This window comes from Cervus canadensis, chromosome 3, assembly GCF_019320065.1.
Source record: "Cervus canadensis isolate Bull #8, Minnesota chromosome 3, ASM1932006v1, whole genome shotgun sequence".
Classification (NCBI taxonomy): domain Eukaryota; kingdom Metazoa; phylum Chordata; class Mammalia; order Artiodactyla; family Cervidae; genus Cervus; species Cervus canadensis.
Genome location: NC_057388.1, coordinates 87991598 through 88005339, shown reverse-complemented (window position 1 = coordinate 88005339; position 13742 = coordinate 87991598). Strand labels below are relative to the sequence as shown.

General features: G+C 49.8%; 1 long non-coding RNA gene across 1 annotated transcript; it reads left to right on the top strand.

Moving 5' to 3' along the window:
• The first annotated feature begins 1100 nt into the window (after positions 1-1100).
• Positions 1101-4638, top strand: LOC122437944. Its single transcript, XR_006268410.1, has 3 exons — positions 1101-1188; positions 2224-2310; positions 4009-4638. It is a non-coding gene; the product is annotated as an uncharacterized LOC122437944 (long non-coding RNA).
• Positions 4639-13742: the final 9104 nt, after the last annotated feature.

Here is a 13742-nt window from a genome sequence, read left to right as displayed (position 1 = left end):
ATCTCTGTAGAAATACCTGGGTTAATCTTCACCCCTGATCTGTATCATTGCTCATTATGTGTTGTCCTTTTTCTCCTCTCTTGCATTTCTCTCCTTCTCCCCCACTCTTGTAGCCCTAACATAAAATAGAAATATAATTTTATATAAGTATTGTATTATTTGTATCTGCTGAATATTTCACTATTTAAGATTTTTAAGATTTAAAGTGTGAATGCAGAAAATGAGGATAGGGAGATCGTTCTGTATTTCTTTCTTTAAAAGTGAAACTGCTATTTCAATTGAAAATAGTTCCCCCCAAAATACAAACCTTCTTCACTGGAGGTGAGTTGTGCTTAATAGGAAGTATTCTATGTTGGACTAGAAAATGTATCTGGAATGATCGTCAAGAAGAGTCTTCTTTTATTGCTAAATGCACCCCCCACCACAGTCTAAGGGAGACTAAGACTAGGATCCTGCACCCTGCCCGCCCCCACCACTATCCCCAGTCCTCAGGTGAGGACCCCCACCCTAAGAGCCTCTGAACTTTATCTAAAGCCATTTGGGGTATTTCCCTGGTGGTACAGTGGCTAAGGCTGTGTGCTCCCAACGCAAGGGGCCTGGGTTCAATCCCTGGTCAGGGACGTGGATCCCATCTGCTGCACCTAAGCCCTGGCACAGCCAAATAAGTTTAAAAAAAAGAATCCTCTGGAGGCTGTGTGTAGAAGCAGGGGCACTGCCCTTGAGCTGGCATCCACTTCTGCTGTGTTCAAGTTCAGGGACCTTAGGCAGGTCCTGTGAATCTCATTTCCTGCGGTAAAAGGGGAGGTGATGGTACTATTGAGATCGCAGCATTGGCATGAAGCTCCAGGGCCAGGGGCTATGCCCACACCCCTTGGGTCCTGCCTTCCCCAGGTTCAGGAGACCCTGAACCAAGAAGCACTCTGGGCCAGAGACACGGCATCAGGAAGAAAGGGTGGGGACAGAGAGCATCTCTCAGGCTTTTCCAAAATTGAAGGGTCCCCTTGCTTCTGGATGCTGTCTTATGGTGAGGCTCAAGCAAAGGGGAAGTGAGACTGCATCAGTGACCCCATGTGATCACTCCAAGTTCCCCCGCAGTGGGGCCGAGACACACAGGGAACGAGAAGACGTGGCCTCCACAGCCCCGGGAGCCTCGGCAGAGATGTGTGTCCACGCCTCTCATTTCCAACGGTGAGACAGCCCCTGCCCCCACTTCCCCTGGTTGGGGCATCAGATTGAGGGTGTGGTGAGAGGCCTGATTCCGGTTGAAGCCATGGTGCGTGTGTATATGTGCAGGGGTTGGGGGTGGGGGGAGCCACACCACCAAAGGGAACCGAAAGCCCAGTGTGAGTGGTGGGGAGAGAACCTAGAGGTCCTGCAGGCAGCCGGACAAGGCCCCCTCCCGACTCTAGACCCGTCCCCTCAACACAGGCCCGGGACCCGCCCCCCACACCTCGCCTCCAGGAGACCTGGCCCCTCAGTCTGGGCTGTCAGGCTTCCCCGTGGCGGCCTGGCCCTTAGATATTCACCCCCATTTCTGGGAACTTATTGGTGAGACACTGGGCTCTGGGATCCAGCTGGCCCGAGACACACCCTGGCTCTCCCCTCAGGAATGGTCTGATCCTGGGCAAACCTCAGACTCCGAGGACCCCCAAGTCCTGCCCGTAATGTGAGAACGATAACCGCAGAGTCACAGTGAGAACTTCAGCTGCGCCAAGTGAAAGTGGCCGATCAAAGGCAGCTCGGTCTAAATTCCCCTGCCCTCCTGGAGCTTCCGTTCTGTGGAGCCAAACAGACAGTCAGTGCCTCAGTAGCAGACCCGGGCCAAGAGCGCCCCGTGGTCGCTGCACAGGCTGAGCAGAGGCGCCACGTGGTCTGACCAAGGGCTTCATGCTGCCACGCTGGCTCCTGCCTGCAGAGGACATGATACTGTATCTGAAAGCATCACTGTGGCCCAGGACGCCACAACTGGGGCTTCCTTCCCCTTTCTTACTAAACCATCCTCCTCGGAGCACTCTGAGGGGTGAGCTGGAAGTCCCCCACTCGGGCAGCACTGTCACACAGATGCCTCTCGACCTCACGTCCCCCCTCTCCCAAATCTGCACCCTTTCTTCCAATGGCCTGAGTCCCAGGAAGCTCCGCGACTGCCCTTGTCCATCCCCAGGCCCACAGAGAACCAATGCTATTTCCCTTTGTCTCCATGGTCTGCCCTTCTCCTTTCCCTAGTCCTCAGCAGTCTGGCTCCCACCCTTTGCCCATGGATTCTGCTCTGGACCTTGAACCCACAGTTCCAGGAGTCCCTGAAATCCTCAGGTATGCCTCAGAAACTCCAATCTCTGCATCTCTTTCTCACTTCAACTCTCAGATCCCGAGATTTCACTATTGCTTGAGTTTCTCCCCATCCACTGTAAATAAATGTCCCAGCAATTTGCTCCTAGCTCAGCTCGGTGTCTTAGTGTCCTCCTCCACCCCACGCCGCCTGCCCCCTGCCCTGCCTCTTGGTGCAGTCGTCATTGGTCCTTCTGCCAACTGTCCCCCGCCTTGTATCATGTGCCCCACTGAGACATGAGGATGCCTTTTGCCCAGATCCTCATCCTCGCACCCCTTCCTCCCATCTGCCCTTGGTCTGATTCAGACACTCCTATAATCTGCTTAGTTCAGTGCTTTGCTCAAACCACTTCCCTCCCCTCTCCTGGGCTGTGTCCAAGAAGGGGCCAGGGACTCCATCCTTCCTGCCGGTCTGAAGGACTCACTTTAGAGCATGCAGCTCTTGGACAAGGTGGAAAAGAAAGAGAAGGAAGTCCAACCTGGAAACCGCAGGCTTCCAGGGCTCTGGCAGTGGGAATGGCTGAGTCCCTGCTTTGTGTGTATGGAGGCCACCCCAGTCCCACAGGAACCAGCTGTAGACTTCAGTGTTCCTGCTTGTCCCAAGCAGACTTGGCCGAAGCCTAGATTTCATAGGTGTCCCCACCAGAGAGAGGGTTCCCATCTAGATGCATGAGGACCACCCATCATCAATGCGGGAAGCAGGAGGCCCCGTGGCTTCTCAGCCAGGTTCATCTCAAGTCCCTGAAGCTTATAACCAGGGCTCAGGACCCCCTTTGTGGCTGGGACTATTGTCCCTCTAAGTTGGGGGGTGGGGTGCTCAGCTGTGTCCAGGATGGCAGCGTCAGCCCAAGGGGGGGCCTCTTCTCAGCTCACATCTGGACCTCAGGGTGGTGGAATGAGGCCAGAGCCACCCTGGATGGGAAGGGACAGCCAGGACGGCTCTGGGAGTCCAGAGGAGGCACTCTCTGATCCGGAGGAGCTGGTGTGTGAGACTATGGGAGGGGGCAGGGGCAGGATATTTGTCCCACGTCGCCTCTCGGCACTTCATCGCGGGAAGGGGATGTCCGGGCTGTCCCTCTGGCCTCCTAAGGGGTGGGCTGGCTGGGGGTCGTGGCACGAGCACATCACGTGTGTAGTGAAGGCAGGGCAAGAAGCTCCTGAGGGGCCGGGAACCAACAGAGCTTGGGTACAGGTGTTTGGTTCTTCCCAGCCAGGTACCCTTGGGCCAGAGCTACTGCCATGTAGGAATCAGGCCTGGGGGCCCAGATGGGGAACCCCCAGGCTGGTCTGCTGCTTCTATGGCCTCTGATGCTGCGGGCAGAAAGTCAAGAAAGCAGAGAGCCCTGAAGGCTGAAGGACTCCAGAGTGGGGGAGGTCTCCTAGGGCAGGACCACTCCTCCCAGAGAAGGGGAGTGGGCTAGGCCTCACTGGAGAGGTGTCCAGAGGGAGTTCTTACCAGGCATCTGGTACCTTACCAGGCATCCTGGAATCTCAGTGTTTCACAGTTTTCCAAGTCGGGAGCCAGCTGGCACTCTGATGCCCACCCAGGACCCTGTGCCAGGCAGACTGGGCGCATAAGGACACTGGTGGGCATGCAGGAGCCAGGGGTCTCTGCTGATCTGTGTCAGTCTGCGGACCGGTCTCCCCTACTTCTTCCAGCCTATCCTCCTCCCTTTCTTCCAGAGCAGCACTTCCAAAGCTGCAGGGAAGCCGACACGGCCTGACAGCTTGTCCAGGCCCACCAGTGACTCCCAGGACAGGAACAAGAAAGAGGCATCTGCTCAGGTAGAAAAGAGCTTACGGGGGCTTCCTCATCACCCCTCCACACACTGAAAAGGCTCTGATGGCAGTAACAGGTCACAGGGATGCCCAAAAGGACTGTGCAAGAGGGCAGTGAGCCCGAGGATCCTGGGTCCATCTGGAACTTGGCCATCCAGAGAGCAAGTGTGCTCAGTCCGGCCTCCTCATCGTAGTTCAGGGTCACAGGGGTCAGGAGAGAGTAAATGGCGGGCCTCTTGCAGAGGGACAGCCCATCCCAAGCGATGGGGAAGAACCAGGAGAAGCCCCACCAGCCTGGTGAGCGAAGGTCCTATTGGAAAGAGACGTGGTGTTCTGGGGAGGGCAAACCGCATGCTGGGCTGGGTGGAGGAGCTCATGTGTGTGCAAGGCTCTTCAGTCAGATCCGACTCTTTGAAGCCCTACGGACCATAACCTGCCAGGTTCCTCTGTCCATGGGATTCTCCAGGCAAGAATACTGAGGTGGGTTGCCATACCCTCCTCCAGGGGACCTTCCTGACCCAGGGATTGAACCTGAGTCTCTTACGTTTCCTGCATTGGCAAGTGGATTCTTTGCCACAACCAGGTAATGCTATGAACCCCCAAGACATGCAGGACATCACTAAGCACTTTTCATACATTATTGCATTTAATCGTCACACCCGCCACCATGAGGTAGGTGGGCATAATCTTTACATGCCGCATTTGCAAAGAAGCAAACTGAGCAACTTGCCAACCTTTGGAATCTGAACAAGTTGCTCAACTTCTTTGTATTCTTAGCCTTATCTTTAGTGTTCCTTGGCTTGAAGAAGCATCACCATGATCTCTGCCTTCATCTTCACATGTTCGTCTCCTTGTGTCCATGTCTCTGTGTTCCAATTCCCTTTTTTTTATAAGGACACCAGTCATACTGGATTTGCACCCACCCTAATGACCCCATCTTAACTAGTTACATCTGTGAAGACCGTATTTCTAAATAAGGTCACATTCAGAGGTACTGGCAGTTAGGACTTTAACATGTGAATTTGTGGGGAGGACACAATTTAACCCATGACAGTATTTAATGTGTAACCCACTATCCACCAAACACAGGTCACATTTGATTCTCATAACAACTGTGCAAGGCAGGGATATGCACTATCTTCATTTTATAGATGAAGACACCGAAGTTCAGAAAGGTTAGGCAATTTCCCCAAAGGCACACAGCAACTAGGAAAATGAGGCATTGGGATTTGAACCTGACTATGAGTGATCTTTGATCACTTTAGAGTCAGACAGACCTTGAAGTCAGGTCTCAGCTGTCTGATCTTGGGCAAAGCATTCAGCCTCCCTGAGTCTCACTGTCCTTGTTTGTAAAGGGGCTTAACACCCTACTGTCAGCAAAGAACTGCTATTCAGTAGGCGGATTGGGGGATCGGGGTGTCTAGCCCAGTGCCTGGCACACAGCAGAAGAAGTGATGATAATTTAAACATCGCAGCAGCTACTCCCCAGAGCACATCCTGTGTTCTGCTGGTTCTGGGTGGCTGCCTCACTACAGCCAGCTGTCCTCGCTGAGTACCTGGGGTAGGCAGAGCCAGGGAGGCAGGCAGATCCCACCCTCTGCCAGCCCAGAGCACGCTGGGGCTATCCCCCCACCTCCAGCCGCCCATCCAACATGCCCTCCACTGGGAGAGGAGAGGGAGCTGGCTGCTAGGGGCCTCCTTCCTCACGCTGAGGCCCCGGGGGGTTGTCTCTACAGACAATGTGGCCTGTGTGTGCTGGGGCATGCTCATGGCCCCTGAGAAAGGCTGCCCACTCCCCAGCCGCCTCACCGTAAGAAACAGGCCCAGGAGAAGGTGTAGGGTCACAGAACAGAGCTGGGTGGGTGGATGGGGGACTGTGGGGAGGGGCTGACCACCAAGGGGGGGCAGTATGAAGTGATGGGAAGGGTTCTCTATCCTGATCTGATGGTGGTGATAGTTATACAACCCTCTGCATATGCCAAAACTCAGAACTGTACACTAAAAAGTTTTCACTGTGTGTGGGGCATTAAAAATAAATAAAAAGGGCACTCAGAAAATCCAAATTCTACATGTCAAGAAGTTTTAGGAATAGAGATTTCCCTGGGGGTCCAGTGGCTAAGACCCCGTGCTCCCAGTGCAGGGGTCTCGGGTTTAATCCCTGACCAGAGAACTGGCTCCCACATGTCACAAGACTTTGCATGCTGCAACAAAAGATCCTGCGTGTGGCAACTAAGATCCAGCACAGCCAAATAAATAAAAATAAACATTTTTTAAAAAGAAGTTTTAGGGATAGGAATAGCTTAAGAAATGTATTTAGCTTGTATCTTTCCTTTCATGGAAGCAAAAGACCTATATATGGTAAATAAGCCTTAAAGAACTCTTTCAGTAAGTCTCAGATAAAAATCCTAAATAATTTTAAAAAGAAAAGTAAAAGAACAGGCTCATCGCAGACGCTGGGGTGGTGATTGCCCTGACCCTCTCCATTTCTTCCTCCCTCTGCCTGGCTCTTCCGCTCTTCCTTCCTTCCCCCGCTTGTCCTGCGGCACCTCTCCTGACTTCCTCCCCATCTCAGGAAGCTGAGTACTGCCTCTGGGGTTTGATGACTTCTCACAGGCCCCCCGACTGCCCCAGGGACTCAGAAAAAGGGGCCACCTCAGTGTGGGCAGCTCCAGATAGGAGGCATATGAGGCAAGATTGTGACAGGATGCAGGTGAAATTAAATGGAAGCAAGTTTAGAATATTTGCAGAGATGTGAACAAGATTGGGCTTCCCAGGTGGCGCTAGTAGTACAGAACACGCCTGCCAATGCAGGAGACAGAGAGAGACAGGTTTGATCCCTGCGTTGGAAGGCTCCCCTGGAGGAGGACATGGCAACGCATTCCAGTATTCGTGCCTGGAGAATCCCATGGATAGAGGAGCCTGGTGGGTTACAATCTGTGGGGTCGCGGAGTCAGACATGACTGAAGCAACTTAGCATGCACAAACAGGATTGACAAAGCCACTGTGAAACTTCCAGGCCCCCAAGGTGAGCATCAGTAGGAAACTGTCACCATCCACGGAGGGGCTGCCCTCCAGGATCCATGGCCATATGCGATTGGCGGGGGGTACTCCATCTGTTCCACCCTCCTACCCTCCTATTTCTTTCCAATGCCTCCCCTTAGCCAAATCCACCCAGAATTCAGAGGCCAAGGGACTCCATGTCACACAGGCCCAGCAGCTTTGGGGAATGAAGTAGGACAGAGAAAAGCAGAGGGTGGTGAGGATGGGGGGCAAGAGGTGAGAAACCAAAACCCTTGGGAAGGGAGGACTCTCCTGGGGAAACTGGGGGCATACCCTGGTCCCATGGTTACCTCAGGCTTCTACCGAGGGCCAGCCAGGCATCCTAGCTATTCCATGGTGGGAGTTCCTGAATGAATGAATGATAGATGGGAAAAGGAATGAGTGACAGAATGAATGGGAAAGGGTCTGTTTCTATCGGCATAAGAACAAGGTGGGTACTTTCCCCCAAGATTTCTACCTTTCCAGGCGTTTATAAACTGTGGAAAATTCTGAAGGAGATGGGAATACCAGACCACCTGACCTGCCTCTTGAGAAACCTGTATGCAGGTCAGGAAGCAATAGTTAGAACTGGACATGGAACAACAGACTGGTTCCAAATAGGAAAAGGAGTATGTCAAAGGCTATATATTGTCACCTTGCTTATTTAACTTATATGCAGAGTACATCATGAGAAATGCTGGGCTAGAGGAAGCACAAGCTGGAATCAAGATTCCTGGGAGAAATATCAATAACCTCAGATATGCAGATGACACCACCCTAATGGCAGAAAGTGAAGAAGAACTAAAGAGCCTCTTGATGAAAGTGAAAGAGGAGAGTGAAAAAGTTGGCTTAAAGCTCAACATTCAGAAAACTAAGATCAGGGCATCTGGTCCCATCACTTCATGGTAAATAGATGGGGAAACAGTGGAAACAGTGGCTGCCTTTATTTTTGGGGGCTCCAAAATCACTGCAGATGGTGACTGAAGCCATGAAATTAAAAGACACTTTCTCCTTGGAAGGAAAGTTATGACCAACCTAGACAGCATATTAAAAAGCAGAGCTATTACTTTGTCAACAAAGGTCTATCTAGTCAAGGCTATGGTTTTTCCAGTGGTCGTGTATGGATGTGAGAGTTGGACTATAAAGAAAGCTGAGCACAGAAGAATTGATGCTTTTGAACTGTGGTGTTGAAGAAGTCTCTTGAGAGTCCCTTGGACTGCATCATCCTAAAGGAGATCATTCCTGGGTGTTCATTGGAGGGACTGATGTTGAAGCTGAAACTCCAATACTTTGGCCACCTGATGCAGAGAGCTGACTCATTTGAAAAGACCCCGATGCTGGGAAAGATTGAGGGCAGGAGGAGAAGGGGATGACAGAGGATGAGATGGTTGGATGGCATCACCAACTCAATGGACATGGATTTGGGTGGACTCCAGGAGTTGATGATGGCCAGGGAGGCCTGGTGTGCTGTGGTTCATGGGGTCGCAAAGAGTCGGACACAACTGAGCGACTGAACTGAACTGAAGGACCGCTTCCTAAGTATCCACTTGGGGCCCTACAGACGACCCTGAGCAAGACAAGCTGAGATCACGGGCTGGGCAGGATGGAGCGCGGTGGGCCATCAGGTACAGGGGGAGCCTGAGGGTCCTGCAGGATAAAAGGCCTGGCTCCTCCTCCGTCTCCCTGGAAACCTGCTCTGGGCCTGCCTTCCCTCCGCAGGCCCCACCCTGCTCCCCAGGCCCCACCTTCTCCATCGGGGGTTTCTCAAGGACATGGGCTGGGTTCATTGGGCTCAGTCAGGCGTTGGTGCTGCCGGGGCGGGGAGGCGCAGCAGGGTGGAAACCGAGGGACCTGTCACCCTGAGTAGCGCCTGTGTGCTCACCCGCGGAGCAGCGTCCATGCTCTCGAGAGCGGGCCTCGTGGTGGGGGGAGCAGCGCCTGGTCTTGGACCCGCGCGTGCTCTGAGTGCCCTGGGAGGCGGGGCTGGTAACTGATGGGGAAAAGCAGGGTAGCCACCACTCCCACTGAGCCCTGCCGCCTGTTGGTCCCTGGGGGCCGAGGGGAACTGTGGACCAGCTCAGGGGTCCACACTGGGAGGTATTTGAGCGGCAGGATGGAGCCTCAGGGGCAGCTACCCGGGGAGCCTGACTACAGGGCTACCAATAAGCCTTGCCTGGATCTTAGAATGCGCATTTCCGTGAATGTGGACCTCTGCCGCAGCTGTCTGCCCTGACTCAAAATCTGAGGTCATACAGCCCCACAATGCTCCATCACAACTGCAGCCTGTATCCTGGGGCCACCACCCTGTGGCCGTCTCCCTGGCTCAGTCCTCCCGCCTGTGGCCCATCTCTAAGGCCACCTTTCTTCAGGCAGCTCTCCTGCCCACTTGCTCTGCCCAGGACCTTTCCTAGGGACAACTTACCTGGATGGGACAGGAAGACAGTAAACTGTCCACAGGTAAGCCCTAGAATAACCACTAAGAAAATAAGAAACAAGTTTTTAAAAAAAAAAATCATTAAAGGAATAATTAAAATGATATACAAGAAATACTGACTTGTAACTTGCCTGGTAGTCCAGTGGTTAAGACTCCATGCTTCCAATGCAGGGGCCATGGGTTCAGTCCCTACCTGGGGAACTAAGATCCTACCTGCCATGCAGCATGGCAAAAAAAAAAAATTCACTTAATGCAAAAGGAGGCAGTCTAGGAGGAACAGAGGAACAAAAATAGGAATGATATATTTAGAAAACAAGTAAAATCACAAATGCAAATACAACTATATTAGTAATGTGAATGAATTAAATAGTCCAATCAAAAGGCAGAGATCATCAGACCAGATTTAAAAACAAGATCCAGCAAAATACTGTCTATAAGAAGCATACTCTGAAGATACGAATAGATTTAAATTAAAAGGATGGAGAAAAGTTTTATCGTACAAACAGCAACCATAAGAAAACTGGAGGCACTATAGTATCACCAGACAAAATAGATTTTAAAACAAAAAGTGTAACTTAAGGTAAAGATGGACATTTTATAATGATAAAAGTATATTCCATCAGAAAAGTGACAATTATAAACATATGTGTATGTAACAACAGATCCTTACTCATTCCATATACAAAAACTAATTCAAAATGGATCAAATCCTATATGGAAGAGCTAATACTATAAAACTCTTACAAGAAAGTGAAAGTGAAGTCGCTCAGTTGTGTCTGACACTTTGCAACCCCATGGACTGTAGCCTACCAGGCTCCTCCATCCATGGGATTCTCCAGGCAAGAATACTGGAGTGGGTTGCACAGGGATAAATTTTTCTAACCATACACTTGCCTACAGTCAAAGCTATGGTTTTCCCAGTAGTCATATACGGACGTGAGATTTGGACCATAAGGAAGGCTGAGCGCTGAAGAATTGATACTTTTGAATTGTGGTGCTGGAGAAGACTAAAGAGAGTCCCGTGGACTGCAAGGAGATTCAGCCAGTCAATCCTAAAGGAAATCAACTCTGAATAGTCATTGGAAGGACTGATGCTGAAGCTGAAGCTCCAGTACTTTGGCCACCTGATGTGAAGAGCTAACTCATTGGAAAAGACTGCTGCGAAAGATTGAAAGCAAAAGAAGAAGGGGCTGGCAGAAGATGAGATGATTAGATAGCATCACTGACTCAATAGACATGAATTTGAGCAAACTCTGGGGGATAGCAGAGGACAAAGGAGCCTGGTGTGCTGTAGTCTTTGAGGTCTCGAAGAGTCAGACATGAGTTAGCAACTGAACAACAATAACCATAGATTAGGCAATGATTCCTTAAATATGACACCAAAAGTACAGCCACAAAAGAAAAAAACAGATAAACTGGACTTTACCAAAATTAAAAACTTTTGTGCTGCAAAAAAAAAAAAACCATAAAAAATGGAAACGACCCACAGCATGGGAAAAAAATATTGGCTATATATATACCTGATAAGTAACTTGTATCTAGAATATATAAAGAACTCTTACAACAAAATAATAAAAAGACAAATAACTCAATTTTTTAAATGAGCAAAAGACTTGAATAGACATTTCTCCAGAGAAGAAACATAAATGACTAATGAGCTCATGTAAAGATGTTCAACACAATGAGTCATTAGAGAAATGCAAATCAAACCACAAAGAAATACCACTTCACATTCACTAGATGGCTATCATCCAAAAAATCAGATGATAATAAGTGCTGTCAAGGAAGTAGGGAAATTAAAACCCTCATACATCACTAGGCTTCCCTGGTGGCTCAGACGGTAAAGAATCTGCCTGCAATGCGGGAGACCTGGGTTCAGTCCCTGGGATGGGAAGATCCCCTAGAGAAGAGAAAGGCGACCCACTCCAGTATTCTGGCCTGGAGAATTCCACAGACAGATGAGCCTGACAGGCCACATTCCATGGATTGCAAAGAGTCGGACATGACTGAGCGACTTTCACTTTATCACTTATCACAGCCCTGGTGGGAATGTGAAATGATGCAGCCAAGTTTTGAAAACAATTTGGCAGTTTCTCAAAAAGTTAAAGTCATAGTTACCATATGCTGTAGCAATTCCATGCCCAGTAATATCCCCAAGAGAAATTATGGTGTCTGTCCTCACAAAATCTTGCACACAAATATCCACAGTAGCATTAGTCATAACAGCCAAAAAGCAGAAACAACCCAAATGTCTATCAGCTGATAAGTGGATAAATAAAATATGGTACATACACACAATGAAATATTACTTGGCAATAAAAAGGAATGAAGTACAGATACATGGTACAAAATGGATACATTATGAAAACATTACACTAAATGAAAGGCCAGACAAAGGGCTACTTATATGAAATGTCCAGAATAGGCATATACATAGAGAAAAAATGTAGTTGAATGGTTGCCTTGGACTAGGGTATGGATGGTGGTGGGAAATAGTGGGGGAAATGCTAAAGGATGTGGGGTTTATTATTGATAAATGTTCTAAAATTGATCACAGTGATGACTGCACAACTCTGTGAACATACTAAACTATCAAATTGTACACTTTATTATTTTTAAAAAATTTTTTTAAATTGTACACTTTAAACAGGTGAATTTATGGTGTGTGAATTATATCTCAATAAAGCTGTTACCAAAAAAACCCAGATGAGTAGGAGTTTGAGATCAGTACTTGGTGCCAAGACATCTGGGGCCTCAAGATGGCCCCAGCTGTGGTTTAGACCCACTGGCCTCCACCCCCTCACCATCTGACTCCCTCTCTTCATATGACCTGGAACGGACAGCTGCCATTTCCCCTCCCTCAGCCTGTCTAAGATCTTGCTTGTGTCAAAACTGTGGAGTGGAGCTATGGTGCTGAGTGAGGTCAGGGCCGTGTCCAGAGGCCCCTGGCAAGTCTCGGCCCAAACTCCTGCAAGATTCTCTCTTCTGGACAGCCTTCATGGGAAGGTCTGCATGGGCAGCTTCCTTCCTGACCACAAAGGAAGTCAAGAGGCAACCATTCAATTACATTTCTTTATATTGCCATTTGGGGATGGGGCCTGGAGCCGAGGCGGCCACGTGGGGCTATGCGCTGCACAACTTGAGGAGGCCTCATTCATATCCCTGCCATTGTGGATCCATTACAAAACTTTCCCAGCCCATGGAAGGGAGTAGGCTGTCTTGTTAAGCTCTCCTTTTCACTAATTTGCACAAGGTTGCCTTACAGTCTGAATATGTGCTACGTAGCCACTAGCTACATAGAGCTATTTGTATTAAAATGAGTTAGAGTTAAGTAAAGCTAAAAATTTAGATCCTCAATTGCACCAGCCACATTACTACTAGGGGCTCAGTAGCCTCATGGGGCTCTTGTATTGGACAGGGCAGATATAGAACATTTCCATCGTCACAGAAAGTTCTATTGGGCTGTGCTGCCCAGAACCACCAGAGGAGGTTTTATGGGATCTTGAGAGCAGGACTATGAGGCACTGGAAGAAGAGAAATGGGTGCGAAGAAGAGGAAATTACAGGCAGGAAGCCACACACATTTCCTTTCCTCTTTGCCCCACCCTCTCAGCTTCTTCAAGCCCTAATGATATCCCCAAGGATCATTCTTTGTGAAAAAGAAAGTCAGAAAAGAGATCGGGGAAGTCCCAGTTTCCCCAGTTAGCCCAAGGCTGATTGGCAAGCTCCCTTCCAGGCTGGAGAACCTTGTGGCTTCGAGGTCCCTGTGTGGCGCCTGGAAATATTCTGCCAGCACTACCCACCTCCAGGTGCTGGCTCTGTGGCAAGGTTCAGATAGGCAGTCTGACTGCGCTGGTCTCTCTTTACCAAAAAACAGTAACAGAAAAACACACACACTCCTAAACTCCCAGCAGTTTCCATCCAACAAGGAAGCACTGAGTTCCAACTCTGCTATTAACCTGTGAGCAGTGATGGTCAAGTATGTGGACTGACATTGGTACTTGAGTAGGCATGCTGCAGTTTGGCGTAGTCCCTGAAACACAGTGAGATGGACCCCTGCAGGCATTTTAAGGGGCAGAAGAAGTCCTTTCTGAAAGGGACTGGCGGCCTAGTTATTCTGAATCAGGCGGAGGGGTGGCCAGCTGTGGGATACAGCTGTGGAATTA